Source organism: Sciurus carolinensis, chromosome 2, assembly GCF_902686445.1.
Source record: "Sciurus carolinensis chromosome 2, mSciCar1.2, whole genome shotgun sequence".
Lineage (NCBI taxonomy): Eukaryota > Metazoa > Chordata > Mammalia > Rodentia > Sciuridae > Sciurus > Sciurus carolinensis.
In genome coordinates, this window is record NC_062214.1 from 86900931 (window position 1) to 86928669 (window position 27739).

A 27739-nucleotide genomic window follows, 5' to 3' on the forward strand; every position below is an offset into this window, starting at 1 on the left:
ACTGTTATTGGTTGGTGTCCCCTCTGTCCACATGTCTGTTTTAGTTTTCTATGGGCCCCCCACATGGGAGCACGAGTACAGAAGTGACTGTCTGATTGGGTCCCCACTTGTGTCCACCAGCACTTTGGTCCAACAGGAAGCTGGCCTCATCAGGAGGCCCTCTCCATGCGCCTTTGTTCTGGTCCTGACCCCCAACTCCTCACTCGCCATCTTGCCCTGGCCGCCTAAGCCCTTCTACATCTCCCTCAACTGGGACACGAAAATTTAAATTTAGAATTTTCTAAAGATGAAGGAGCTGAAAAAAATCCCTGCATCTGGGACCACTAAAGGGCGACACCCTACAAAACAAATGTCAATACTGAAACCAAACTTCAAGTCGAGTCAGCCCTGGATTGAATTGAGACGGACAGACAGCCTCGACTCTACCTGCTTGCTACAGGTAGGGTCCTCTACAGATGAAGACAACATCCTCCAAAGCTTCCACATGTTTCATATGAACTCTCCAGTATTTAGTCAAAAATACTAAGCATATCAAGTTACACGACCAAGAGAAAAAAAATGGGGAAAACAAACATACAGGTAACCTATATATTAGGGTTATCAGATATTAACTTTAAAATAATTGTGACTAACATGTTCATAAAAAGATAAAATAAGATGGGTGCTTTTACTTGAGAACGTCTATTTATAAAACAATCAAATTCTAAAATGAAAAAATAATGTCATTCATGAAATTAAGATGGGCATAGCTAGGAAGGATTAAATTGTATTTTTTAAAACATTAAATACATAAGGAAATGGTGGAAAGTCTAAATATATGTGCATTATAGTCCCAGAAGAAGAAAAAAATGGATAAGTGGTATTTAAAGAAATATAGAAATAATGACTGAGAATTTCCAACAATGACAAGACCTAAGGGCAAAGATGCAAGAAGTGCTATGAAATCCAAGTGGGATAAAAAGAAAGAAAACCACACTTGGGATATCATAGCAAACTTTGAACACTAAAGATAAAGAGAGGATTCATAAAAGGAGTCCAGGGTAAAAAGACACATACCTTAAAAAAATACAATAAAAAGATGAAAGCCAGAAGATAATGGGGTGATATCTTCAAGTTTCTAGAATAAAACAATTGGCAACCTAGAATTCTATACCCAGTAAAAATATCTTCCAAAAGCATAGGCAAAATAAAATTATTTCCAAACTGGGCATGGTAGCACACACCTGTAATCCCAGTAGCTCAGGAGGCTGAGGCAGGAGGATTGCAGATTTGAAGCCAGCCTCAGCAACTTTGCAAGGCTGCAAACAATTCAGCAAGACCCTGTCTCTAAATAAAATATAAAAAAGGGTTGGGGATGTGGCTCAGTGGTTAAGTGCCCTTGGGTTCAATCTCTGATACCTACTACTATTACTACTACTACTACTACTACTAAGAGGAGTTTCACATGGTTCAGCCTAAAATGAGGGCATAGTGAAACTAAAAGTAAAGGGATAGAAAAAAAAATACTGTGTAAACAGTAAGCAAGAGAAAGTGGACTTAAGGCAGGAAGCATTTCTAGAATCCAAGAGAGACATTTCATAATGACTCCGCATTCATCTATCGGGAAGTTATAATTCTTCTAAACTTTTATGTATCTAATGCCATAGCTTCAAATTATATAAATCAAAAATTAACAGAACAGGAGAAGCAAACAAAATCACAATTATAATTAGAGGTTCTAATATGCCTCTTTCAGTAACTGATAGAACAAGAAGAAAAAAAAAAAAAAACCCAAACCAAAAACCCAAATAGATCTGAAAGTGTAACAAAACCCACTGAATTGCATTTACAGAACCTGTAGCTGACATCAATAGAAAGTACATTCAAGTACACATGAAACACATTAACACTAACCACACACTAGGCCATGAAGTATATCTCAACAAATTTCAAATAGCAGAAATGATTCAGAGTATATGCTTTGACCACAGTGGAATGGATAAATAAATAACTAAAATCTGGGCACCAATAAGGACAAGATAACTTGATTATTATCCAAGATTATTCCCAACTATTTGAAAATTTAAAAATTATGCTTCATATAATACATGGGTTTAAAAAGTCACAATAGAAATTAGAAACCCGCTGAACTGATAAACCCGATGTATAGAGAAACTTATTTAACTAAATCTGTGCTTGGTGGGAAATTTATAACCTTATGTGCTTATGTTAGAAAAAAAGGCTGAAATCAAAATTTCTAATACTCATTCCAAGTGTCTCAGCAAAAGCTATATTAGAAACATGTATAGCCTTAAATTCATGTATTAGAAAAAAGACTAAAAATCAATAAGTATCTATCTCAAGAAATTAGTACAAAGAATAGTAATCATATCCCTCAAAAATTGTGAGAAAGAAATAATAGAAATAAGAATAGATACTAATGAAATAGAATACAAACAAGAAAGAAAATCAATAGAGTTAAAGTTGGTGCTTTGAAACACTAATTAAGTTGTTAAACCACTAGAAAGATTATCAATGTTAATATTGAAAAGATAAATATTCATAAGGAATTTATACAGACCATGGAGCAGCATGGTGAGAGTGAAATCTCTGAAATCAGACCACCTAGGATATAGGGTTTAAGAATTATTAATGTAGAATTAATCTGTCTGGGGCTGGGTCTGTAGCTCAGTGGTGGAGCACTTGCCTCACACATGCAAGGCACTGGGTTCGATCCTCAGCACCACATGAAAACAAATAAAGATATTGTGTCCATCTACAACTAAAAAATAAAATAAAAAATAAAATAAAAAAGAATTAATCTGCCTGGCAATTTTGGTAAATTCTTGGCCATTGTCTTTTCATATATGATTTTTGCTTCACTTTCTCTTTTCTCTCCTTCTGGGACTCCACCTGCACACACTTGCAAATTTGTTCACTTGTGCACTTTCTGATGAGTTAGGTCTCCTTAGTTCATCTCTGTCCTGACCACATTCTCTGCAGGTTGCTGGGACTGGGTTTCTCCTGGGTTCACTGCAGGATACTTCTGTCATGAGCTGTGACATGGCTATGGCAGTTCAGTTCTGCAGCAATGGGCCCTTTACACACATGCACATGCATGCATCCAGGTCAGAGACTCCCTGTGAGGTGCTGCCCAGGGTCCTGCATGCTTTACCTTTGCTCCTGAGTATGCAGGCTTGGACCTAGAGCCAGGCAGCTGGGTCATGTTGTCCAAAATCAGTGGCCAAAGAGCAGAGGTCTGGCCTGGGCTTCTCCTAGGCTGGAGGTCATTGCAGGGTGCTAAACCAGGAGTCTGGAGGCCTAGTATTGGGAGGCCCAAGCACAGCAGACTTGCTCATTGTCTTGTTCAGTGTTTCCAAAAAGAGGAGACCCATCTTTCCTTAAGTTGAATTCTACCCTTGTCCCACCAGAAAGAAAAAAGAGAGGTCATCACAGCGTGACCAGGGAACCCCAGGGGAACCCTAGGGGTGAAATCGACCTGAAGTCAGCTACAACTGAAACACATGCCCAGATGATCCCAGTTCTAGCAGCAAGACTGCAATGCTGTGGACTGGACTCACCTAGAAGGAAAAGAGCTGCTTCTCAGGGAGGAAGGAAAGACCAAAGGGAGGAGGAGGCTGGGGAGATGGAGAAAGGCAGAGGAGAAAATGAAGAGGGAGCAGGCAAGACAGAGCGGGAGGGAATGCGGACAGAGGAGGGGAGGAGACAGTAGAGGGGAGGCAGAGAAGGGCAGAGTGGAGAGGGAAACAAAGAAAAAAGACTGTGCCTGGTCACTGCCACCTACACCTTTCAAGTTCTGGCTAAAAATGATTTGCATTTCACCGGGGATGGTGCCTAGCATCTTAAAGCATGAGGGGCTAATGGCAAGATTTCGGGTTCAGGGTTCTCAAATGCAGGAGACTCAATTCACATCTTGGAAACCTTTAACTTCCCTGCCTTGATTCAGGATTCATTCCAGGAAGCCGGAGCCTGCACCCTGGCAGCTGAGAGCTGGAAAAGAGATACTTTTCTTGTGTGTTTTCAAAAAACATCTGCTCTTTGAAATCGACTTCTTTTCAGTGAGGAACTTGAAAACCAGAATCACTCCTCAAGCTAAGACTGCCTCCCCCAACCCTATATTCTAGATCATAAAATCTTCTCTCTCACTTCGGGGTCTTAGGCTCAGATTTCCCAAGTCCTTATGAGGACTTCTGCAGTTTGAGAAATATTATTTCAAAGTCGAGACAGCCAGATTGATAATAAATCACCATCCAACATGTATGGTTTGGCCCTGTGGCCATGCTGGGAATGAGGATTCAGGGCAAAGGAATCCACCCAAATGGTTTTTCCAATGGTTCCAGTCCTGTTTTCGTGATTCTGGCCTTCAGAGGCCCCATTTCTCCCCTTGCTTTTGCCAGACCTGTAACCAGGACCCTCTTCTACTCCTTGGGCCCTTAAACTCTGGCACATAAGGCAGTTTGTGGCCTGAGGGGTTGGCCCTCAGCTGTCCGAGAGATGGATGGAGAAGGCGACTCATCCTGTCAAGAGGAGGAGCCATGAGTACTAGCCAGCTGCAGAACAGAGGCCACCAGGCAGGCAGCAAGGGGAAGGCCGCCTTCCAAGTGGAAAGCAGTGAGAAATATGTTGGAATCTGCCTCAAGAGTCATGGAATTTTTTTCAATGTCCTTTTCAAACACATACTTTGAAAAAAAAATATTTAAAGGCAGGGGAAATTAATTAGGGCCCTTTGTGCTGGAATTGCCTGCCACAGAGTTCCTCCAGCAAGAGAAGTAAAAATAGAACCTGTGAGGGTTTGAAAACGCACTGCAAACAAAGATCATATTTAAGAACTCAATGAGGCATGACTATCCAAATAGGAAGAATGAAGCTAATTGTTTCCATTGCTGCAGAGGAAAACAGTGGCAGTCTTCTCTGGGTCCTTGGAACAGCCTGAAACTGGAAGAACCCCCAGGGGGCTGGGAGGAGAGGACTTTCCAGGGGACAGACCCCTGCTCGTGCCCCTTGGAATAATCATCAAGTTTGTGCTAACTCTGTTACTGATGGGGAGCAAGGAAATTGGGCAGGAGTGGAGAAAAGCAAAAAGTTTGGAGGATATTAAAAATCCCTTCCATTTATGCAACAATTTGATCTTTTTAATATATTCTTCTATGCATTTGATTCTCAGCTACCCCTGGGAAGTAGACTTGGTAGATATTTCATTTTCTACCAATGAGTCCAAAGTGACATCAAGATGTCACTAGCTGGCTGGGAAGGCCCAGAGATGAGGTGGTTTGACTCCTTCCAGCACAGTTTTAGTATTACACAAAGGTACAATGCGGGCTCTGAAGCTAGAAAAGTCTGGGATTAAGTCCAGGTTTGGACACTCTGGCAAGTCACTCCCAGCCTCGGAGTTGTCATCTGTAACATTTTCTCCTGGGATATTTAGGCCTAAAAAGTTCCCACTTTGAAATGAAATGATGTCTAAAGAACAGCACAGTGGCAATAGCAGAAAGTCAGCTGTTGCTATCATCTTCATGCTGCACCATGATTTGGACAACAGCAGGTTATTTTTCTGGAAAAGGAAAGGATGCAGAAACCATCACAAACATTTCACACTAAGGCATCTGGTATCATGGCTCAACTCCTAGAACAGGACTCAAAGAAGCTCCAACTCATGTAGCCTTGGGTAAATCAGGTCTCAATATTCTCATCTCTAAAATGGGGATAATGATATTTTCTTACATTGAGACAAGGCCATGTGTTTATCATTCCATTTCCTCTTCCTGGATTCACAGTGGAACTGCATTTCCCAGTACATTTCTAAGATTGAGAGCCCTGTAATGTCACTCTTTGTCATTATTGTCATCATCACCATCATTCCTTACTATGTAACAGAACTTTATAGTTTCCACAGTGAATTTCAACGTTTTATCTCAGTTCACCCTCACAGATATTCTGGTTCCATTTTACTAACCAGAACACTGAAATGTGAAGAGGGCAAATGACTTACCCATGATTCTTCACTCCATGGTGAGAGAAACAGAACTTGAACCCAGGACACTTGCTGCCACTTAGCAGTGCCAACTGGATAGCACATTTGGGCACCTTTGAGCTTGCCCAACACAGCACATTTTCCTCCGTGCCATGCCTCTCTTCGTAGGTGACTCTTCCACTCTTCTGGGGAGGTAGGTAGTGCTGATGCCCAGCAGAGATACCTTGCTGTGTTGGTACAGAGGGGTAGACTGTGCCAGATCTCTGAGAAGAGCCCCTAAAGGGTCAGTATCAAGGTTTGCCATGGCCAAGGGTGCCAAGGAAGATCTGGCCAGAGTACATGCTGTGTCGATGCCCAAGTAGGTAGGCGATTTGGCAAAAAGGATCAAGCCTGGGGCTCCCTACAATGTGGAGAGAAGTGAAAGCTGCTTGAAGCCAAGGCCAGTGTTCTCTGGTCCATGGCTCCAGCCACATACTGACCCTAAACATGGACTGACTTCAAACCTAGCCACACAGAGATCCATAAAGCCCTGTGCTAACCAGCCTGCAAACCTCAGTCACAGGCTGACCACGAACCCAGTTACCTCATCTACAGAACGACTCTGAGCGTGAAAGACACTTACCTTCAATGGCTGCCCCAAACTGCTATGAACTAACTGCACACTGACTCCAGACTGGCCTCTAAACCCGGCCCCAGGCAGACTTGTACCAGGCCAGCCCAACTCTAGACAGGCAGAGTGTGAGCCTCGGTGACCGCTCACACAAGCAGGGGTGCAGGGTTAGCGTGGCGCCTCTTCACTGCAGGACACTCAGAACGAACCCCTTGAGGATGGGGAGGGACTCCGGTCATCTCTGTAAACACATCTGTGACTTGGATTGCAGAATTTGCCACCTCAAGTAGAGGAAAAGGTTTGAGGGGGAGAGAGGAGGAATGGGAAAGAGGAGGAACTGCAAAATGAATTTGACCAAATTGTGCTATGAGTGTGCATGAATATGTTACAGTGAATTCCACTTTTACATATAACTGCAATGCACCACTTAAAACAAATACATACACAGAAAGAGGACAAATACATACACAGTAGAGTAGAAGACGGTCAAGGGGAGGGAGGGCGGTGTGAAAGTGGAAGCACTGGAGATTGCAATGGAGCAAGTTATGTTGTATGCATTTATGAATTCGTCAAAATGAATCCCACTATGATATGTGACTATAACACACAAATTAAAAATGCCAAAAAATAATTTGCCACTTCATTTCTGTTTGATTGTAATAGGCACCTTCCTTATATTGCCGTATTTCACCAATTCTAAGAAGCACATTTTAACTTCTCTGAAATCAAGGTGTGTCCATAATCAGTGGACCCTCATGAGTTGCTGCAGTCCACTGGCTATTGTGATGCAGCTCTATTTCCTGGTAGTGGCTATTCCTGTCACTGTCGTGCCAACTGTGCATTGATTTGCATTGTTGGTACCATGTTATTCAGTGTAATTACTATTTAGAGCATTTTTTGAAAACAACTTGAATTGGCATTGAAACAAAAAGATACTAGGGATGTGGAGAGGCATGGCAAGAAGGTAGCAGATGGCAATTTAATATTAGTGGAAAAGTTTGGAAAATGATCATAATTTTCCTATTTTCTTTCATAGTGACAAACGAATGTTTTATAAGACCCAAGAAGACACCCATGTGCAGGGAAGCTGGTTCGGGTGTTGTTACCAAGCCTTGTGGTGATCATTGCCTATCTCATGCTAGGCAAAGCCAGCAAGGCAGGAGAAGTTGCTACATACCCCAGAACAGATGAGATTGCATAACCAACGCATGTGTGTCACAGAACTATCATTTGGGCACCATGCCGGCCCCTCAGGGCACATGGTCCTCAAGAATAATCATTGGTTTGCAATAAAACACGCTATTTTTATTATTCATATTAGTCGCTAACTCAATTCAGGAAAACCTGGTTTTTATCATGACTTGATTTTTTAAAATTTTCCTTTGAATCTTTGTATCTTATGCTACCTTCTCCCAAGTGATTGATCCTCTAATTAGTGACGAATATAGCTAAAGGGCACCTCAAATCATCTATAACCCCTTTCATAGATTTTAGAGACACAAACTCAGAGAGGGAAGTGCTTTACCCAAGGTCACTTAGGCTATGAGTGGCGGAACTGAACTCAAAGCCTGATCCTGAGTGTCTGGTTCTGTGCTGGATTCCCCCTTGCTCAGTTCTGGGTTCTGCTCCAAGCAGAGTCCAGTCCTGGACAGCACACTTGCCTGTTTGGTGACTCACCGCTCCATCTGTCTAGACCTTCATTGGCATCTCCAATTCCTGGTCTTGTCTACTCCCACTCATTCTGACAAACTGAAGACAAGCTCATAAGTCCATGAAAACCCAAGTCCTCAAGTAGCGTCATTATTCTTTGAGGAAAACCCTTGGTTTGAGGACTTGATAACATGATGACATGGTGAGACTGTCAGCCGCCTCTTTCAGGCCAATCCTAATAGTGAGAGAGAAGCCTGCTGAACTCTTCTGATGAAGCCTTTATAACCTTGCTCTCAACACTTTGTAAGAACACCATAAGTAAAGAAAAATGTAGATGATTTTACTTATTACTCTAGTTGTTCTTCTGCATAAAATTTTAGCAAATTATTTTGAAAATAGCACATCAGGAATTTCAGAAGAGTTCAGTATCATCTATAAATCTGTGTATGTTTTCATCACATTTATAGGCTAAGGGAGAAAAAGTTACATGATATCTCAACAAATAAAAAAATAGTTTTTGAAAAGTTCAACATTTCCTTATGATAAAAATTCTCAGATACCCAAAATAGGAGGACTCCAGAATAGCTCCCTACTAAAATTCTACAGCAAATACACTTCTAGATGCATCCTTCTTGGGCACAAGACAGAGATGATGACTGCTGTGGGCTGGACATGGTTCTAGTGTGTCCTCCCAGGTGCGTGTGTTGGAGGCTGGTCCCCAGTGTGATAGTGTTGAGAGGCGGTGGAACTTTTTCTAGGTGGGCCTATTGGGAGCTAGGTTGTTGGGGTTGCTGCCCTTGGACAGGCTTGAGGTTGTTCTCATGGGATGTTGAGTTTGTTCTTGAGAGCTAGTTGTTATGAAGACATGAACCTGACCTCCGGCTTCCTGTCTCGCCAGGTCATCTCTCCCTCTTGCACATACTCCCACCAGGATGCCATCCACCATGATGCGATGTAGCCAAAGTTGATACCATGATTTTCGGGCTCTCAGTCTCCAAAACCATGAGTTAAATAAATCTCTTTTCTTTGTAAATACCTTGCCTGAGGGATTTTAAAATAGTAATGGAAAACTGATTAATACAACTATTATCACTCCACATAGTACTGGAGGATCTGACCGAAGCAGTAAGATAAGAAAAGCAATGAGTATCATGATTATTTTAATGGAAGAGATAAAACTATCAATTGTGGAAAATATGATCATTTGCATATAAAAGCTATCAGTGTACAAACTAATAGAACTAAAATAAATAGTTCTTCAAAGCAGCTGAAGCAAGATCAATGAATAAAATTCTTGAATATCCCTCTAAAATAGCAATAAATTAGGAAACAGTAGGAAATACATTTCTACTCACAACAGCAACACATTTACAAATCATCTAGAAAAGTGTAAAAATAAGAAGGGATTTGTGGATCAAATTGTACAACTTTATTTTTAAAAAGGTAAATACCAGCTGGATGCAAAAGGTAACTATAAAAAACTTTAAAGCGAAATAATGAGAATAGTAAGACCGTCTAAGAATATCCATGACTAGGGGACAGGGAATAATTTTGTATGTAAGGCTCCATGTGTACTACACTTAAAAGGGGAAAGGGATGATTTGCCTGTCAGAATTAACAGATTTCGTTCAATAAATAACACAATGTGCAAAGTTAAATGACACCCAGGAAGAAAATAGTTCCAATGATTAAAACAGACTAGATATAGAAAGAGACATAAGGAACTTCTACAAATCGACGAGTTAAGACACAACCCTCCACACATTGGCAAAGGAGATAAATACTCAATTCACAGAAGAAAAATGCAAAGCAGCTAAGACGAATGTGAAGAGATACGTGAGCTGATGACCTTTGAGGAATGAAATTCAGGCATAGAGGCATGCTACCTATACCCATAATACTGGCAAAAATTAGACATCAGACAGTGGAGAAGTCAGGGAGCAGAGCCACCGTGCACTGTGGGGACAGTTGTAAATGGGGAGCATCAGTTCTGAAGACTGACCTGCCAGGACTTAGTGAATGAATTTTGCACAGTGCTCAAGGGCTAACAGAGCACCTGCGGGTATTCCAGCAAGAGAAACTCTCTCATGCATCCATGAAAATGATGTGTGAGGACGTTCAACTCAGAAATGTTGGTGGCAGCAGAACACTGGCAGGAACCTTAGTGTTCAAAGTCAATGGTAGTTGATGTGTACCATGGAATTTTGTGTGATAGGAAAGTGCAAGAGAAATAGATTCTTTAAAATTAGCCTTGAGAGAAAATGTGGGGAAGTGGGAGAGTTAAAACCCAATAACATTTATGTAATTAAAAAACTTGCATAGGAAAGTGCAGTGTATATTTCCCCAAGAGATGACATATCTAGACATGTGTGTCATATATACATATCATGTATTAATTACATATGAGTGGGGTCACTATTGGGGGGCATAATTAGAGTAATTTGGGTGAGGACAACAAAACATAAAACATGAGATGGGGTTGTATTACTTTGCTATTGCTATCATAATAAATTTCTGCAAATTTAATGCCTTAAAACATTATGAATGTATTGTGTTACACAGCCAGAGGCCAGAAATCTAAAATCAGTCTCATTAAGGTAAAACCAAGGTGCCAGCAGGGCTGTGTCCTCCTGGAGCCATGAGGAAGAACCCGCACCCTCACCTCTCTTTCCTTGTAGGGGCCGCCCACATTCCTTGACAGGCGCCTCTTTCCCCACCTTGGAAGCATCTTCTCTGCCTCCTGCCTCCTTCTTCCTTGGCCATATGATAACAATGGACCCATCAGGTAATCTACTATAATTCCCCCATCTTGGAATCCTTAGCTCAGTCACATTGGCAAAGTCTGTTTGTCTATTTATCCAAGTAAAAGAACACATTCTCGGTTCCTGGGAATGAGACACGGATGTGCTGTTGGCAGCCATTCTTCTGCTTACCACAGGGAGAAGTGATGATGGAATCCTGTCAAAGAAAATCAGAGAGAAAGAGAGAGAGAGAAGAGGTAAAGAGAGAGAGCGAGATCCAGGTTTAATGAAAAGCTCTCCAAGGGGTGGTGAGGGGTACAGGGAGAACATATGAATGTATGTCCTGGGTGCTATGTATTTCTTGCAAGACTTGGAGTGACTTTTCAGATGATGTGATGTTGGAGCCCATCATCAGGGTCCATAGGGAGAAAGGGCAGGACTTTTGGGTTGGAGCCTACTTCAAGTCCTCTGTACTCCCATGGCCTTCTGCTGCACCCTGGGCTGTCTTGGTGGGATCGTTGGCTCGTGGGTCTGTCCTTACTGCTGGACTGTGGACCCTTCCCAGAAGAGCTGCCTCATTCACCTCTCCTCTTTCCCTTCTTCTTGCATGGGCATCCCCTTTCTGCAGGCTCTGTGTCCCAGCCCTCCTACCTTCTCAAGGGCAGTCACTTGTGCCTCTTCCTCCCCCTGTGTTTTCAAACTTTTCCTTCTTTTCTGTTCTCTGTGCTATAGGAAGTTCACATCATACCATCTCAAGGACAAGCAAGCCAACTTCCCTCCATATTGCCTTCTCCCCCTTTTCTAAATTCGTCTCTCCTTTTTTTCTCTAGCATAATTTCTGGAACGAGTTGTAATACACACACACACACACACACACACACACACACACACACATGCCCCCACACTCCCCACTGCAACATGAGTTTTGCTCCCACCTCTCATAATGAAAAGTTTTTTTCGTTTTGTTTTGTTTTACCAAGATCATCAGTGACCTCCATGTCAATAAATTCCATGAACATGGTATTCCTTTTCTCATTTTACTTGTCCTGGAGACATAGTCAGACACCACTGGCCATGTCCACCTTGTCAAACACTCTGCTTGGCTTGCATGCAACCTTCCTGTGGGCTCCCTCTTGCCTCTCTAGCCAGGGCCCTCCAGTCTCCTCTGCAAGCTTCTCTTCCTCTCTTCTGTCCTGGACAGAAGAGGTTCTGTCGAGGACCACTTTCTCATTTTCCCCTATGCAGAAGCCCTCATGAGCATTTTCATGCCTCCTTTACTCTTTCTAGGTGTAGGACTCTACTCACATCTCCAGGCAAGCCCCTCCAGAGCTCCAGGGCTTATCTACAGAGGCTCACCAACCTCTCCACCTCGGTGCCCTCAGGCATCCCAACAGCCTGTCCAGACAGGCAGTCTTCACCACGCTGCTCACTGCTCCACTGCTGTATCATAAACCTGGGGTCCTTCTTGCTCTCTGTCCTCTCCCTCTCTCCCACATGCAATCAGGCACCGAGTCACCTCCATTCTTTCCCTAGGTGTCCCAGGAACCACCTGCTTCTCTCCATCTTCCCTGCGTGGCATCACCCTGGCCGCCACCTGCCCTTGAGCAGACTCCCTGGGGCCCCCTGGCGCTGCATTCTCGGCTGTCACCTGTGAGCATGCACTAGGTGCCAGGCCTGTGCAAGGTCCTGTCCCTTACACCCGTAGCCCTGGGATCTTTGAAAAACACAATTTGGCCTACATCACCCCTTCTTACTCTCAGTGGGGTATGGTTCTAATTTTGTGAGAAAAGCAGATGAAAAACAAATTGACAATCAAATAATCAATTATTGACAAATAATTGTGGCGGGGGCTAAATGTAATACATAAACGGAACAGGACTTGAGATGAAGTCACGCAAGACGGCTGAGCGAGTGTGGCTATGCAGCCTTCTGCAGGGTGATGTGTACGTGGAGACCTAAGAGTGAGAAGCTACCTGTGAGTGGGAGAGGAAAAGGAGCTTATGGCAGAGAGAAACAGAGGTGGAGAGAGAGAGGCAGAGGTGAGGAAGTTCGTGCAGCCCCAAGCAATGAAGACCACAGCCTTGGCCAGAATTCCTAGTGCCAGGCTCCGAGGCCATGAACTCCAGTCACTCTCTCAACGTCAGGGTCCACAAGATGCTCTACATCTTTTAAAGCCCCACCTCACCACAGCCCCTTCAGGGGACAGGTTTTGAGGAACTCTGCTCCTATGAACAAAGTGACCCTGATTGAACACAGCCCCTAGATCTCAGCTTACAGGACCCTTCTTCAGGAAGCTTCCGGACATCTCCTCTGGGTACAGTGCCTAAGACAGTTTGCCAGGGCTGCTGTGCCACACGGGGTGGGGGTGGGGTAAAGATCAGAAACTTACTCCCCCACAGTTGTGGAGGCTGGAAGGCCGAGGTCAAGGTCTCAGCAGTGCCTGCTCTCTCAGGAGGCTCTGGGAAAGGATCTTTTCCATGCCTTTCTCTTGGCTGCTGATGTTGCTGCCAGTTCTTGGGGTTCCTGGTTCGTAGGCACATCACCCCATCTCCGCCTCCCTCGCCACACAGCATTCTTGCCCAGTGTCCCTCTGTCTGTGTCTCTTCTGGTTCTTTAAAGACACAAGTCGTGGTGGATCAGGGTTCATCCTGACAGCCTCATCTTCACATGCAAATCTGTGAAGACTCTGTTTCTAAAATAAGGTCACACTCATCACGGGGGCAGGGATTAGGACTTCAGTGCATCTTCTTCATATTCGGCCATGATGGTGCCCTGTCACAGGCTCCCCTAGCGAGGCAGCACTTGCCATAAAGATTCCGCACCGGCTTAAGAGGTGGGCGGGCAGAGGAGCGGAGGAGAAGGTTGGGGGAACTGAATCCCTCCTCCTGGTTCTCACTTAGACGCCATGAGTCACCCTCAGGGAAGTCACCTCTGGGCAGTGAAAGGGACGTTTAAGACAGGGGAAGCCAGCATGGCCCCACGACTGTGAATAGGTTTGCATGAGGAGATCTGACTCCCGTGACACTGCAGGTGTCAATGCAAGTAACTTCAGGTCACAGTTGTTATTCCTCCAGAAGCATCGTTCCCTTTGAACTACTGGGTGGGAGGTGCTGAGGGGGAGGCCTGAATTGAATTTGGTACAAATACTCATGTTGTGGGGAAACTTGGACCAAAGAAACACAAACTTCTACATACAGCAGGCCTCGTAATGGCTAACGTTCACTCAGCTACACAATCGCATCAACTTATTTTCTTGTGAGGTAAGAAGGGGTAGGGACTGTGCCCAGGGTTTCCCAAGGACAGATAGGTGAGCCAACTTGCTGGAAATGGCCCACAAGTTGAATGTAGAATCAAATTCTGATCTCAAGCTTCTCATCTTATTTCCCTTCTAAGCAGTGCTAGATTAGGTTCTCCAGCAAAACAGAACCAGTGGAAAATACATGTAGAATTGGCTTGCACAATTATGGAAGCTGAATAATCCCAAGATCTATAGTCTATAAGCCAGAGACCCAGGACAAGCGTGGTGTCGATTCCAGTTCAAGCCAGAAGGCCTGGGAACCAGAAGCACCAACATGTGAATCTCAGCCCAAGCGCAGAAGACTAATGTCTCAGCTCACGGTCAGGAGGGGAAGGCGGTGGGGAAGAGAATTCAACTTTCCTCCACCTTGCTTCTCAATGGACTTGATGATGCTCACCCACACTGGGAAGGGCCATCTACTTTATTCAAATTCAAATGCTACTCTTTCCTGGACCCACCCTTACAAACATACCCAGAAGTAATGTTCAATCAGATACCTGAGCATCCCATAGCCCAGTCAAGTTGATATACACAAAATCAACCATCCCTCGTACCAAGGAGCAAAATTTGCTGAGTAGCTTGGCAGGAGAGGAGGCTGTGGGTGCACCATCATGGGGACCAGAATGTGAAGGGAGATGCTGGTTATACCTGGAGAATCAGGCCTGGGGCTTGGCTGTGTTGGCTCAAGGCCCAAGCCTAGAGCCCTCTACGGCCTCCTGGTTATATTGCCTGGCTTATGGGAATTGGATTTTGTCCGATCCAGTCAGACTCCAGGTCCAGAGGTTTCTATAAGGGAGGAGAGAATGCCTCAGGGATATTGGCTTGGGGATTTGGGGACTTGGAGGTGGCAGCTTTGGGAGGCAGAAAGCTTCCATGCACAGGAGCTGGAAAATAGGCATTAAGGCCTGCAAATGTCATTATCCCAAAGAGACATGACTGGCTGTCCAGAACTTTCAAATCTTTTGATGAAAACCAACCTGTTCAAGCTTCAGGAATTTGCTGGCTGGCTCTACAGCAGCCCACTTGCTCTGCTCCCCCCGGGGATGAAGTTTCCAGCAGAACCAGGCCAGATGTGGGGCAGCTGAAGGAAGAAAAGGGGATTGGTCCAAAACCTCCGAGATCTGCACAGACTCCAGAGCTCAGGGTAGACAGTCACATCCACGTGAAATAGAAAAGCTGAAATCTCTGCTGGAAATGTGCAGAGCTTAAAAGTTAGTGGGGCAAAAGGAGAAGGAAATGCGCCTGAAGGTGGGTAGATGGGACGAGAGTCCTGCAGGTAGACTGGGGCTGGTGTCCTGAAAGCTGCCCGCCTGCTGTTTCTCTTTCTCCAAGCACGGCTTCCATGGTTCCTTCCCCTCCAGTATCCTGGCTTCCTCTGTCTGAACCAAACCCTCCCTCCTCCAGCACTGCTCAGGAGCCACCTCTCTGTTCCCAGCACTGCCTCATTCTCCCCACAGCAACCTGCACAGGTCTCCATGCTACCAAACAGATGCAACCTGGCAGGTGTGTGACCAGCCCCACTGGGGTCTCCAGTGCCTGCTCCCTTCATTCTCGGGTCTACAGCTGCTCAATGCTCCCCACCTGCTCAGAGCAGAACTACTCTCTTCATCCCACTCCTCTAGGGTTTTAGGCTCTCTGTCCAGTTGGGTTATCAGTGTCCAAGTCTCTTGGGTGAGTGCCTGGTTGCATTGAAGCAGGACCGTCATTTTCACAATTCTAACTTCTCTCAACTCCAGTCTTCCCCTGCCCATTTCTTGACTCCAAACTTGCAGCTGTCAGTCTCCAACATGGCCCTACCGGCCCCCACCTGCTGGTATTCATGCCCAGCACTGTCTCCTCCTGCTCAGTACCAGGGTTGCTATGTGTGAACAACACAATATGGCATAAGGGAGGGGATTCACTTCTAAGATTTGATTATCAAGGACATTAAGAGTAACTTGGAGGCTCCTCTCTATGGGGAAGCTGCTGCCACATCTCGAGGAGCCCTACGGAGCATCAGGAGGAGAGGCCTCCTGCCAATAGCCGCACAGTGGGACAGGAGCAGGTGTGTAGCTGCAGACGAGTCCCTGGAGAACTGCAGCCTGGCCGACAGCCTGACCTGTTGCGAGGTCCAGATTCCTGCCTTGCAGAGCCTCTGGGATGATAAACGTTTGTTATCTTCAGCTGCTAAGTTGGGGCAATTTGTTAGGCAGCAGTCAGTAGCCAATACAAAGGCTTTGGGTTCATTGGGAAGCTCACATCTAGCTGCTGCCAACAGCCATCCAGGGGATCAGGGAGGGGAGAGAATTCACTTTCAAGGCTGATGTGACTGGGAAGAAAGTACCCCAAATCTGGGCTTGTTTCTGTCCCCCAGCAGCAACTGCTATAGATGGAGGGCCCTGGATGGCTACAGGGGACATTTTCCTGGCCAGTCCCGAGCTTCCTGTCACTCCTCTGTGGTCAAGTAGCCCTGCTCAATAAACAGCAGCTATAACTATAACTGACTGTGATGTTTTGACCTAGGCCCTGCTGGGGATATCCTTTGGTTGGAAGGTGTCAGATTTTTGTAGGTTCCAGAGGGTCCAGCTATTTGCAGCAAGCTGAGCCTGCCTGGACAGAGGCCATTGTTGGGGTGAGGCTGCCCCGGGATGGGCAGGGCAGGAGTTAGCTGCACAGGGCACCAGGGCCAGCCAGAACAGGCAGTCATTGCTCATCTTTCAAGGGAGACTAATGGGTCAGGGAGGAAAGAGACTGGTCAGTAGGCACAAGTGTCTGGCCTACTGGACCTCTGAATCCTCCAGGGCTCTAGTTCCAGTTCCTGCCTGGTGGGGTTAAGAATCCCAGAAGGCACACTGGTCAAAGCTGGCCCATGTTATAGGTCTGAGGGACTGTGACTGAGTAAAAAGGGACTGAGAATCAGAGTCTGTGGCCCTGTGGACAGTTCAATGCTAGCAGGGTCAGCTGTCAGCCTTCCTCCATGCCAGCCTTGGAAGACACTCCCATTCATACCATGTAGCGGTGAGGACTCCTTCTGTTGCAAGTGAAAGAAACCCAGGTCAGAATCGACACACGGCACTGATTGTGACCGACACCTTGGGGTTGTGTTTGCCTCATCAGCTCATTTCATCCTCACAATGGCCTAGACATAGGTATTCCTATCCCCAGTTTACAGACAAGAAGTACAAGGAGCGAGTGGACTCAGATGACACCCCCATTTGGCAAGTAAGTGGGAGAGCCAAGATCTGACCTGGGCAGCCTGACCCCAAAGTCCACATCCTTAACCCCCATCAGGAGGCAAATCCAGGATAGATCTGGTTGTAGGTACACCTGCATACAGAGGCTCAAGCACCCCGCCACGCCCACACCCCCTCTATGGCGCTGCCTCACACGTCTCTATTCTTGTGTTGGAAGCCATGTATGAACTATGGGTTTATTTGAGCCATCATAAGGCAGGGAGGCTGTTTTTCTGGGAACTCTCTGGTGAAATTCCCTGGTCTGAGGAAGCCCTGATCATGCTGGCGCCCTGCCTTAGCTCACAGCCTTAGGTTCAAACACAGCCACCTGGAGATGGGAATAACCCGTTTTCCCTACTCTTATCCTGTTTTCCTGAAGAATCTCCTTACTGGATCCCCTTGGTGTGCTCCACTCTAAATGAAGCATTTGTGGGCTTTGCTCTTTGTTAGAGTCAGACCCATCAGGTCTGTTCCGCCCATCATGCCCCTGCTTTGAATATATAGATAATTCTCGCCTTTGGTCTTTATTTTTTAATGCTCCTTTTCCAGTTTTTATTTCCAGCCAGCCCACACCTCCAACGGTTACCCACTCCCTCCCCACGCAGGTCGAGAGCGAGGTTCTTGCTTGCAGCCCAGGCCGCTTGCTCACACGTACATCTTTCGAAGCAGTTTTATGTCAGTACAAGTCTCCTCCCTGTGAGGAAACCCTGGAGATGGCGCACTGACGCCTTTCATGAAAGACACTGAGGATCTGGTCACTCTGAGGCTGGGATCCTGCCCTTATGGCTGGGTGACAATGAGGATAGCTTATTTCTGGGGTGATGGAATGGGTAAGATTGGGAGGTGTCAGATGGCAGTAGTGTTGGATCCCCCCACCCCAACACACAGACAGACCATACCAGGATCCTGGGCAGGGGTGGCCCTTGCATTTGGGCTCACACAGTGTGACTCTGCCAGGCATTTCCCTGCGAGTAGCCTCCATGCCTGGTCCTCCAGCCCAGGGCTGGGACCATTCTGAGATGGGATGTCACAGAGGAAGAGAAGTGGTTCACTGTTCGGAGAGCTCTTTCTACATGCCAAGTACTGTGCCAAGCCTTTTCACACACATTCTTTCACTGAATTCTCATTCTGAAGTTGTGATGTAGCTACTCTTGTTACCTCTATTTCATACCCGAGGAAACTCGGGCACAAAGAACCAGGTGACCCAGTCAAGCTCACACAGGTTAGGGAAAGTAGGGCCCTGATTCAAGCCCCAACAGTCAGACCCTATCTTCACACCTATTTGGAAAGAGGGAGCAGAGGCTAAAGGGTAAAGGTTACCCACAGTTAAATCTAGACTTTGCCACTTACTAGCTGTGTGGCTCTGAGAAGGATGCCTAACATCTCTGTGCTTTAGCTTCCTCACTGGTAAAATAAGGTCATCGTAGTTCCTACTTCATAGGATTGTTATGAGGGTACATGAGTCAACACTCATGCCGCACTTTGATCAGGCACATACTAAGTTCTCAGTAAATGCTAGATATAGCTAACTAATATTTAGTTCTACACAGATGCAAAACTTAGAAGAGAGTGAGTCTTCATCAATAGGACTGAGGACCCTGTTCCAGCAGGATGCTGCACCTGGCCCTGAGTCAGGGATGCAGGAAGGAGGAACAGACCCAGAGTTATGTAAGTGGGATAACAGACCTGTACAGTGAACTCCAGCAAACCTTACAAATGGCTCATCACACTGTTTTAGTCAGCTTTTTTGCTGCTGTGACTAAAGGGCCTGACCAGTACAAGTGTAGAGGAAAAGTTTATTTGGGGGCTCAGGGTTTCAAGGTCTTAGTCCATAGAAGGACGACTCCATTCCTCGGGACTCAAGGTGAAGCAGGACATCATGGTGAAAGAGGGTGACAGAGGGAAGCAACTCACAGTGTGATCAGGAAGCAGAGAGAGAGTGCACTCGCAAGAATCAAATATACCCCAAAGCCACACACCCCAATTCCCACCTCCTCCAGCCACACCCCACCTGCCTCCAGTTACCACTCAGCTAATCCACCAGGTGATTAATTCCCTGGGTTAAGTCTCTCACAACCCAATCATTTCTCCTCTGAACCTTCTTGCATTGTCTCGCATGTGAGCTTTTGGGGGTCACCTCACAACCAAACCATAAGAGAGACAAAGGAGAAATTGCTCAATTCTGACTGAACACTCGGAAGGGCTCCAGGAAGAGGCAGTTTTTGACGTGGACCATGCAGATCCCTGTGCATGGATGAGGTGGACATGTTTAAGCAGAGGCAAGGAAGCAAGGGGGTGGGTATTTGGATCTGCCACGTACCTGAGGATGGGCACTGGGACAGTGGAGGGAGGGAGGAGAGGAAGTCGGAGTGTGCGGCAGAGACCCCCCAGGCCCGAGCAGTGCTTGCTCAGAGGGGTGGTCTGCCCCCTGGGTGAACCAGGGTGTTTATGGTGAAGCCTTCAGTTAGGGCCCTGCTCCCCCTCCCAGCTCAGTGGCGGTGCTCAGGGCCCGTGGGAGTTCACAGCACCATCCATTGCCACCTGGGTGGCTGTGCTGCTTGGCACAGGATCACTGGCTCCCCCGCCCAGGCAGAACCCAGGAGGGAAAGCAATCACTGTGCTCAGACCCGAGGGCTCTCCAGGCCCCTTCCCTGAACAAAGGCAGCATTTACGGCTCCTGGCTGGGTGGGTGAGGTTCCCCGGCCTTGTAAGACTGGGGATAGAGGATTTTCCTGGAGAGCAGAAGCCCCTTTCTGTCCCATTGGAAAGCCATGTGGAGGTTTAGAAGGGTCTGGGCGATGGCATTTTGCCCTCAAAAATACAGCAAGGACTAGAAATTGGAAAGAATGTGGATGAAGTCACTCCTTCTCCCCCAGAGTTGCGGCAGCCCGACTGGCTCCCAGGCCTCAGGAATTTGGGGAACCTTCAGAGAACAGCAAGTTCATGTCAGGGGCAGCTGCCTTTCAGGACAGGGACTTCTGGCAACCCCATGCCCGGCCAGCCTGCTGGACTCAGGAAGGAGGACACCAGTGCCTGCTGCCCGTGCCTGGGGCAGCCTAGTGCCTCCTGGGCCCAGACGCTCCGCCCAGGAAGCTGAGGCGCAGGTGCCAGCCCAGCTCCTAGACCCTCCTGAAGCTCCATGCTTCACACCAGCACAGGGAGGCCAGGGGCAATTCCAGGTGCTTCCGCCCTCCTTACCCAGAACCATGCTGTTCCTTTGGCTTCCAGACCCAGATGAAGGCCTAAGCCCTCATGTTCTTCCCCAGATAGTTCATTCCTCCAAGCCCCGTATGGCCAGGGATTTCTATCATCACGTTCATAACGGGTCCAGGGACTGTGTCTCCAGAAGGCTCCTCTCCCAAGTAGGTATCACACATCAGAAAACGGTAAGGGTGAATTCCAGGCAGACTTGGGAAGACTTGGCAAACTCAGGAAAGAGAAGGAGTTTGAAGAAACGTTTTGACCAGAGTTTAAAATCTGGCAGGAAGAGAACAGGATTCAAGGGGCCAGAACCAAGGAGAGAGGTGGGAAAAGGAGGGTGGAGCTGGGAGGAAGCAGGAGGGGGATGGAGAGAGAGAGAGGAAGGATAGACGGGCCCCAGCCTGCCTGCTCTCCTAGGCTCCATGCGGTGGGTCCTTGGGGTGCAGCCTCAGCGGAGGCTTCTTTTCTAAGATTCTGGGCCAGAGGTGTTCCTCACCCACTTCTGACCAGGGCCTGCTAGGTCTGTCTGTCTGTCTGTCTGTCTGTTTCAATGTCTGCTCCTCTATGGAACCCAGGAGTAGATGCTCATAAAGCTCAAGCTGGTCTCAGTTCCAGTGCTGGCATGCGATGTGGCTGTGGCCACAGAAGCACAGAGGGGTTCTGCGGGCGGAGTCAGGGTGCCCCTGGGAGAGCTCTCTCACTTGTTAATTGGCAGCCATGTGTGGCAGCAAAGGCCCTTCCCTGAACTCGTCCCCCTGCATGAGCCCCAGGAGCTGCCACATCCACCCTGACACTCACGGACAGCCACCCTGAGCCCCGAACTCACCAGGTCTGAGTCACTGGACGACTTGCTGTGAGATGTCACGTATTTCCTTCATGTTTTAGTCATGAATTGTTTCTTGCAGCCACAAGCACTTTAAGACATTTAAGTTTTAATTTTTTTATATTTATTTATTGTGGTGGTGGGGTTGGAACCCAGGGCCTCATGCTTGCTAGGCAAGTGCTGTGCCACTGAGTCACATCCCTAGCCTGACATTTAAGTTTTCAGGAAAGAATTAACTAGCCACTCTTTGAAGGCGGGAGACAGGGACTGGCCGGGGCGCTGAAGGGTGGGTACGTGGGAGGCAGACACTGACTTCCCCCACACCAGAGAACTTTGACATTGGAATATACCGAGTTATGACCTTGGCTTGGACCTTCCACCAACCCACTCTGTGGCCTTGGACAAGTCAGCTGTTGTTTCTGGGTGTCATTATTCTCAACTGTGAAGTGGGACTGAGGTGGGGAGGGTATCGTGGATGTGAATTGTCCCCCTCCTTCGTGGAGTTGGTGAGTTGTTTTGGTTATCTGACCCCGTTGGGTGGAATTGTCACCCTCACTTCAAAGAGGACATGGAAGCCCAGACCCCTTCAGGTTTTGCCCAAGGTCACAGTCATGGAGTTGCAGAGCAGGGATTTTTACCTAACGTCAAGTCTAAGGCTCCGTCTACACTGGCGCTTATTCACACTTCAGAGTGGATTAACTTCAGACTCTGCCAACTGGTCATTAGAGTCAAGACTCAGGCGCTGAGGAGGAAGGTGGAACTGAGGAAGGGGCAGGAGCTCGAGGGGCCTGGAGACCAAGTGCTACCCAAGAGGAGCAGGCAGGTGAGCTTGCCTGGTGCTGCAGCTGGGCCGCTGCATCAGTTGGGGGGCGGTGTTTTCAAATGTCTGCTGTTGACACTAGCCAAGGCCTCAGAAACCTGGTTTCCATTTCCAACTCTGCACCTTCCAGCTGTGTGATCATGGGCGAGTCCCTTAACCTCTCTGAGCCTCATTTTCCCCACGATAAAATGGAAACAAAACTCCTTGCCCGTCCTATGTTGACATCCCACAGGTGGGATGGTGAGGTGCTCTGTGAACTGTAAAGCATTAGAGAAACCTATGTGATTGCTTCAAAGGGGAAAAGAACACGGAGAAAGATGAGCTGCCTATGTTAACAAGCATGGCACAAGACCTCTTGTATTGTGGGGTTTGAGTCCTGCTTTGGGGTCACAGGGGACTTACCCCAGTTCCAGGACAAACAGCAATTTGCCTGCAAGACGTTGACAAAAAGCCAGAGCACAGTGAAGGGCAGCTTGTTAAAAACCAACCTGGTGAGGCTCAGGCTGCCGTTAATGAGGTGTGATCCCGAAAGTGCAAGACCTGGGTGGATTCTGCAAAGAGCCTGTTGGCTTTGATCCCCCTTCTCCTATAAAATGTTATTTCTGCTCTTGGCCCCTCAAATTCCTAGACGGACGACTCAGTCTGGGCTGCCCATGGAATTTGCAGAGAATAAGTTTTTGAAAAACCACACTCGGGAACAATAGTTACCAGAAGTGTCTGAGTCTCAGAGGAAAAACAAACCCCCAGCCCCAGCTTGCTAGGGCTTCCGAACACCCTTCCACCAGGAAGGCAGTTTAGTGAGGAGCTAGTCTATCCTGGCCATGAGATAAACCACCACCAGACACCGGCAGCCGTGGTGGAGCAGATGCCTCAGAGACACTTCCCCAGGGCAGGAACAGCCCTGGGCACAGAGGGCTGGCTCTCCTGGGTCCTGTCACTCTTCCCCAGGAGGAGCAGGGCACAGAAGAGCTTGGGAGGAACAGCACTTGACTCGTTGTTGACTTACCTTTACGTTCTTTAAATTGTAATTCTAATCATGGCAATATATGTGCCTAGTCTGAAAAAGTCAAATAGTACTGTAAAAATTGTTTGCTGTTTATTTTGGTACCAGAGATGGAACCCAGGGGTGCTCAATCTCTGAACCATATCCCTAGGCCTTTTTTATATTTTATTTAGAGACAGGGTCTCACTGAGTTGCTTAGCGCCTCACTAAGTTGCTGAGGCTGGCTTTGAACTTGTGATCTCTCACCTCAGCCTCCCAAACCACTGGGATTACAAGCATGCACCATCATGCCTGGTAATAATACTGTAAAATTTATAACAAAAACCAAGTGTCTGGAGCCACCTTCCCCATACAACAGAAGCATCAATTTTAGAGTGTATTTACCTGCATGTTTCTATCTAGTCTACTTTTCCGGTTTTTTTTTTTTCTGATAAGTAAAAATTATGTGTTTATGGTGGACAACATGACATTTTAGTATATGTATACATTGTAGACTGGCTAAATCAAGCTGTTTAACATAGCATTTTCTCACTTAAATTTTTTTTGGTGATGAGAACACTTAAAATCTACTCCCTTAGCAATGTTTAATCATACAATATATTGTTATTAACTATAGTGACCATGATGTACAATAGATCTCTTAAACTTATTTTTCCTGTCTAACTAAATCTATGTGTCCTTTGACCAACACCAGTCTCTGGGTCCCAGCCTCTAATGACCACCGTTTTAATCTCAGCTCCCGTGAGTCTGACTTTTGTGGATCTCACATGTAAGTGAGATCATGTGGCATCTGTCTTTCTGCACCCAGCTGACTTCACTTAGCACTATGTCACCCAGGTTCCTCCACGTCTTCACACAAGATAGGGTTCACTTCTTTTTTAAGGATGAATAATATTCCATTGTGTTTTACCCACATTTTCTTTATCCATCCATCAGCTGATGGACACTGAGGTTGATTACATTTCTTGGCTATTGTGAACAGGGCTGCAGTGAACATGGGAGGGAGATGTCCCTTATACATTGATTTTGGGTTTTTTTGTTTGTTTGTTTGTTTGTTTGTTTGTTTTTGGTACCAGAGACTGAACCCAGGGGTATTTAATCACTGAGTCACATCCCCAACCCTTTTTATTTTTTTTTTTTAATTTTTTTTATTTTGAGACAGGGTCTGGCTAAGTTACTTAGGGCCTTGCTAAATTGCTAAGGCTGCCTTTCAACTCTGATTCTTGATTCTTAAAATTTTAGACATTTGCCATTAACTGTCACAGATGACCACTTAGCTCTCTTGTATTTCTCCCCCAGTCCACACACACACACACACACACACACACACACACACACTTCCACCCTTTAATATGATTGAACCACAATTTTTACTTAAAATTCTAATTCAGCATTACTGTGATTGTGATTATGTAAATATGATTCAGGACTGAGCCACCTAGAGTACTGGATGACATTTTCTTTTGAATGACTTTTTTTCATGAGTTAATAATTGCTTTTCCCTTTCATTTGTTTTCTTTCTATGAAGCTATGATTAATTTAGCCCCAAACTTTGGACCAGAACTACAAACATTTCTTCACTGAATTAAATACGCTGCAAAAACCTAGGTCGCTCTTTCCTGGAGCCCTCCCTTGGAAGCTTTCTGTCCCCTGCTACAACCTGCACTGGTTGCTGGCTGAGCACATGTAGATCTGTGATCCTGGGCAATTACAAGAACAGCCAAGGTAAACAGGTTCAACTGCCTGGGATGATTAATTTTCTTGTCATCTCGGTTGGCCAAGGGTGCCCAGATTCCATGTGATTTGAGGATAAGCCTGTGAGTGTGCTTCCAGATGAGATGAGCATTAGAATAGTGGCCTCTGTAAATAGACTGTCTTCCTCAGTGTGGGTCGGCATTGTTATGGTTTGGATGTGAGGTGTCCCCCAAAAGCTCACGTGTGAGACAATGCAAGAAGGTTTGGAGGAGAAATGATTGGGTTAGAGCCTTAGCCTAATCAGCGGATTAATCACCTGATGGGATTAACTAGAAGGTAACTAAAGTGGTAGGGTGTGGCTGGAAGAGGTGGGAATTGGGGCATGGCTTTTTTGGTATAGATTTTATTGTCATCAGATCTGCTATTTTGCTGCCACCATTATTCTCCCTCCCCCGTGCCACAATCCAGATTGTTAGCCCGTGAACCTCCTAGCCAGTAATTGGTCCAGATTGTTAGCTCTCGAAACTCCTCGCCAGCCATTGGTCGGTTGTTATTAGCCCACAAAATTCCACTACTTAAGAATGGTTCCACCGCCATTCTCTCTCTCTCTCCCTTGCTCCCCCTCTTGTGCGATCTCTCTCTCTCTCTCTCTCTCTTTCCTTTTCTCTCTCACCCTGCAGGCAGACACTCTGCCTGTCCACTTAATAAAATCTCTTGCGTGTCCAGAGTGGTTTCTGGGTGCTTTCATTGGTGCCGAGACTCGGATGGGCTCTTCTACTGCCACTTAGGTGGGTGGAATCCCCTCCGTCGCCCAGACCCCGAGACGCTGGTCTCACCTTCCATTTGCCCAGATGCTCTCCTCCACATCCACCACCGGCTTCAGAGTTCTTCCCCTAGGTTGACTCAAACACTCGTCTGCTGACCTGAGACTCGACTGTCGATCATCCCGCACCTCGACGCAGTTGAGGAGTGTGGGCTCCCCCACCCACGACTTTTACATTTATGGCTGGCCCCCTGGCTGGCCCCCTAGTTGACCTTATCTGACGGGTGAGTCCCCAATCTTTATGGTGGAGATTCTCTCTCAGGGTTGAGGCTCCTCTTTGCACACACTCTTGAAAATCCTGACATCAGGTCCTCAACCCCCTCGGCTTTTGCCGGGCACACACTGATGGTTGAGTGACGACCCCAACTCGTGCTGCTTTCTCATCTCCAGCCAACTGGACTGTGACCTCCGAATGCCCTGGACACTGACTCGGCTGTATCAGTCTCCACCATGGGATCTGGGTCCTCCATTCCAGCGAATTTACCCCTGGGGTGCCTACTAAATAATCTTAAACCCCTTTACCTGACCCCCAGCCTAAAACCACCAAAACTTATCCTTTAGATAATCAATCCAAAACGGTCACATGATGGCATACAACTTCTGGGGGCAGGCGTGCAGATGGAAAGGGATTCCTTATCTTCAAGCTTTCTCCTTCTTGAGCACTAAACCTGATCTTTGCTCTTCCTGCAAATCCGAACACCTCCTTTTGGCTTCGTCTCCCCCTCTTAGTCCCTCCTCCTCCTCTCTTTTCCCTGCTCTAGCTTGGTCACCAGCTCTGGTCTCGACTCTCCCTCACAGAGCCCCTCCTTGGAGTGGAGCCCACTGGAGGGTCCCTCTCCCACCCCTTTGCCTGCCTCCCTCCAGCTCAGCCCTGCCAGACCTCCCTAGCCACGAATCTCTTCTGATTCCTGGGAGACCTCTCCCACCTCCTAGCCACCATCTAGCTACTGCTTAAAATCTGCAAGTCCCGCTCGTGTGCTGGGATTTCAGGGAAGAGCCAGGTCCTGTTCGCTGTGCTGTTCACTGCCTGCTACCTGGACCTCTTCACCAACTACATCTCATTTTACAACACATCATGAAGGTGTTCTACCTGCTCTTTCACGGTGGCCTGGATGATTTACAGCAAGCTCAAAGTCACTTACGATGGGAACCTTGATGCATTCCGCGTGGAGGTCCTTGTCTTCTGACGGCCGTCCTGGCACTCCAGACTTCACCCTCTGGAGATCCTCTGGGCCTTCTCTGTCTGCCTGAAGTCAGTGCCATCTTGCCGCAGCTGTCCATGGTGAGCAGGATTGGTGAGGCGGAGACTGCCATGAGCCACTCCCATTGGCGCTGGTGTCTACCGCACCCTCGATCTCTCCAACTGGGCTTGGCCCAACCACTTTGAGAGCTTCTTTGATCTCATTGCCATTATGGCCGGCCTGGTCCAGCCTTCCCTCTACTGGCAGAATGAGTCTCTTCGTTCCTAACCAGCAGGAAGAAGCTACAGAAGAAAGACCGTTGTCCCACCCCCCGTATCTATAAAAACAAAAAGGGAGGAATATTGACATCAGACCTGCTATTTTGCTGCTGCCATTGTTCTCCCTCCCCCACACCACTTCACAACCCTGCAAACTTCCTACCCAGTAATTGGTCCAGATTGTCAGCCCATGAAACTCCTCGCCAGTCATTTGTCCGTTATTATTAACCTGCAAAATTTGACTATTAAGAACGGCTCCACTGCCATTCTTATTTTTTTTAATTTATTTTTATTGTAAACAAATGAGATACATGTTGTTTCTGTTTGTACATGGAGTCAAGGCATACCATTTATGTAATCATACATTCACATAGGGTAATGATGTTTGATTCATTCTGTTATTTTTTCCTTCCCCCCACCCCTCCCACCCCTC

The 27739-nt window shown here is 46.8% G+C and overlaps 1 pseudogene; it reads left to right on the top strand.

Moving 5' to 3' along the window:
• The first annotated feature begins 2561 nt into the window (after positions 1-2561).
• Positions 2562-27316, top strand: LOC124976364 (ER lumen protein-retaining receptor 1-like; annotated as a pseudogene).
• Positions 27317-27739: the final 423 nt, after the last annotated feature.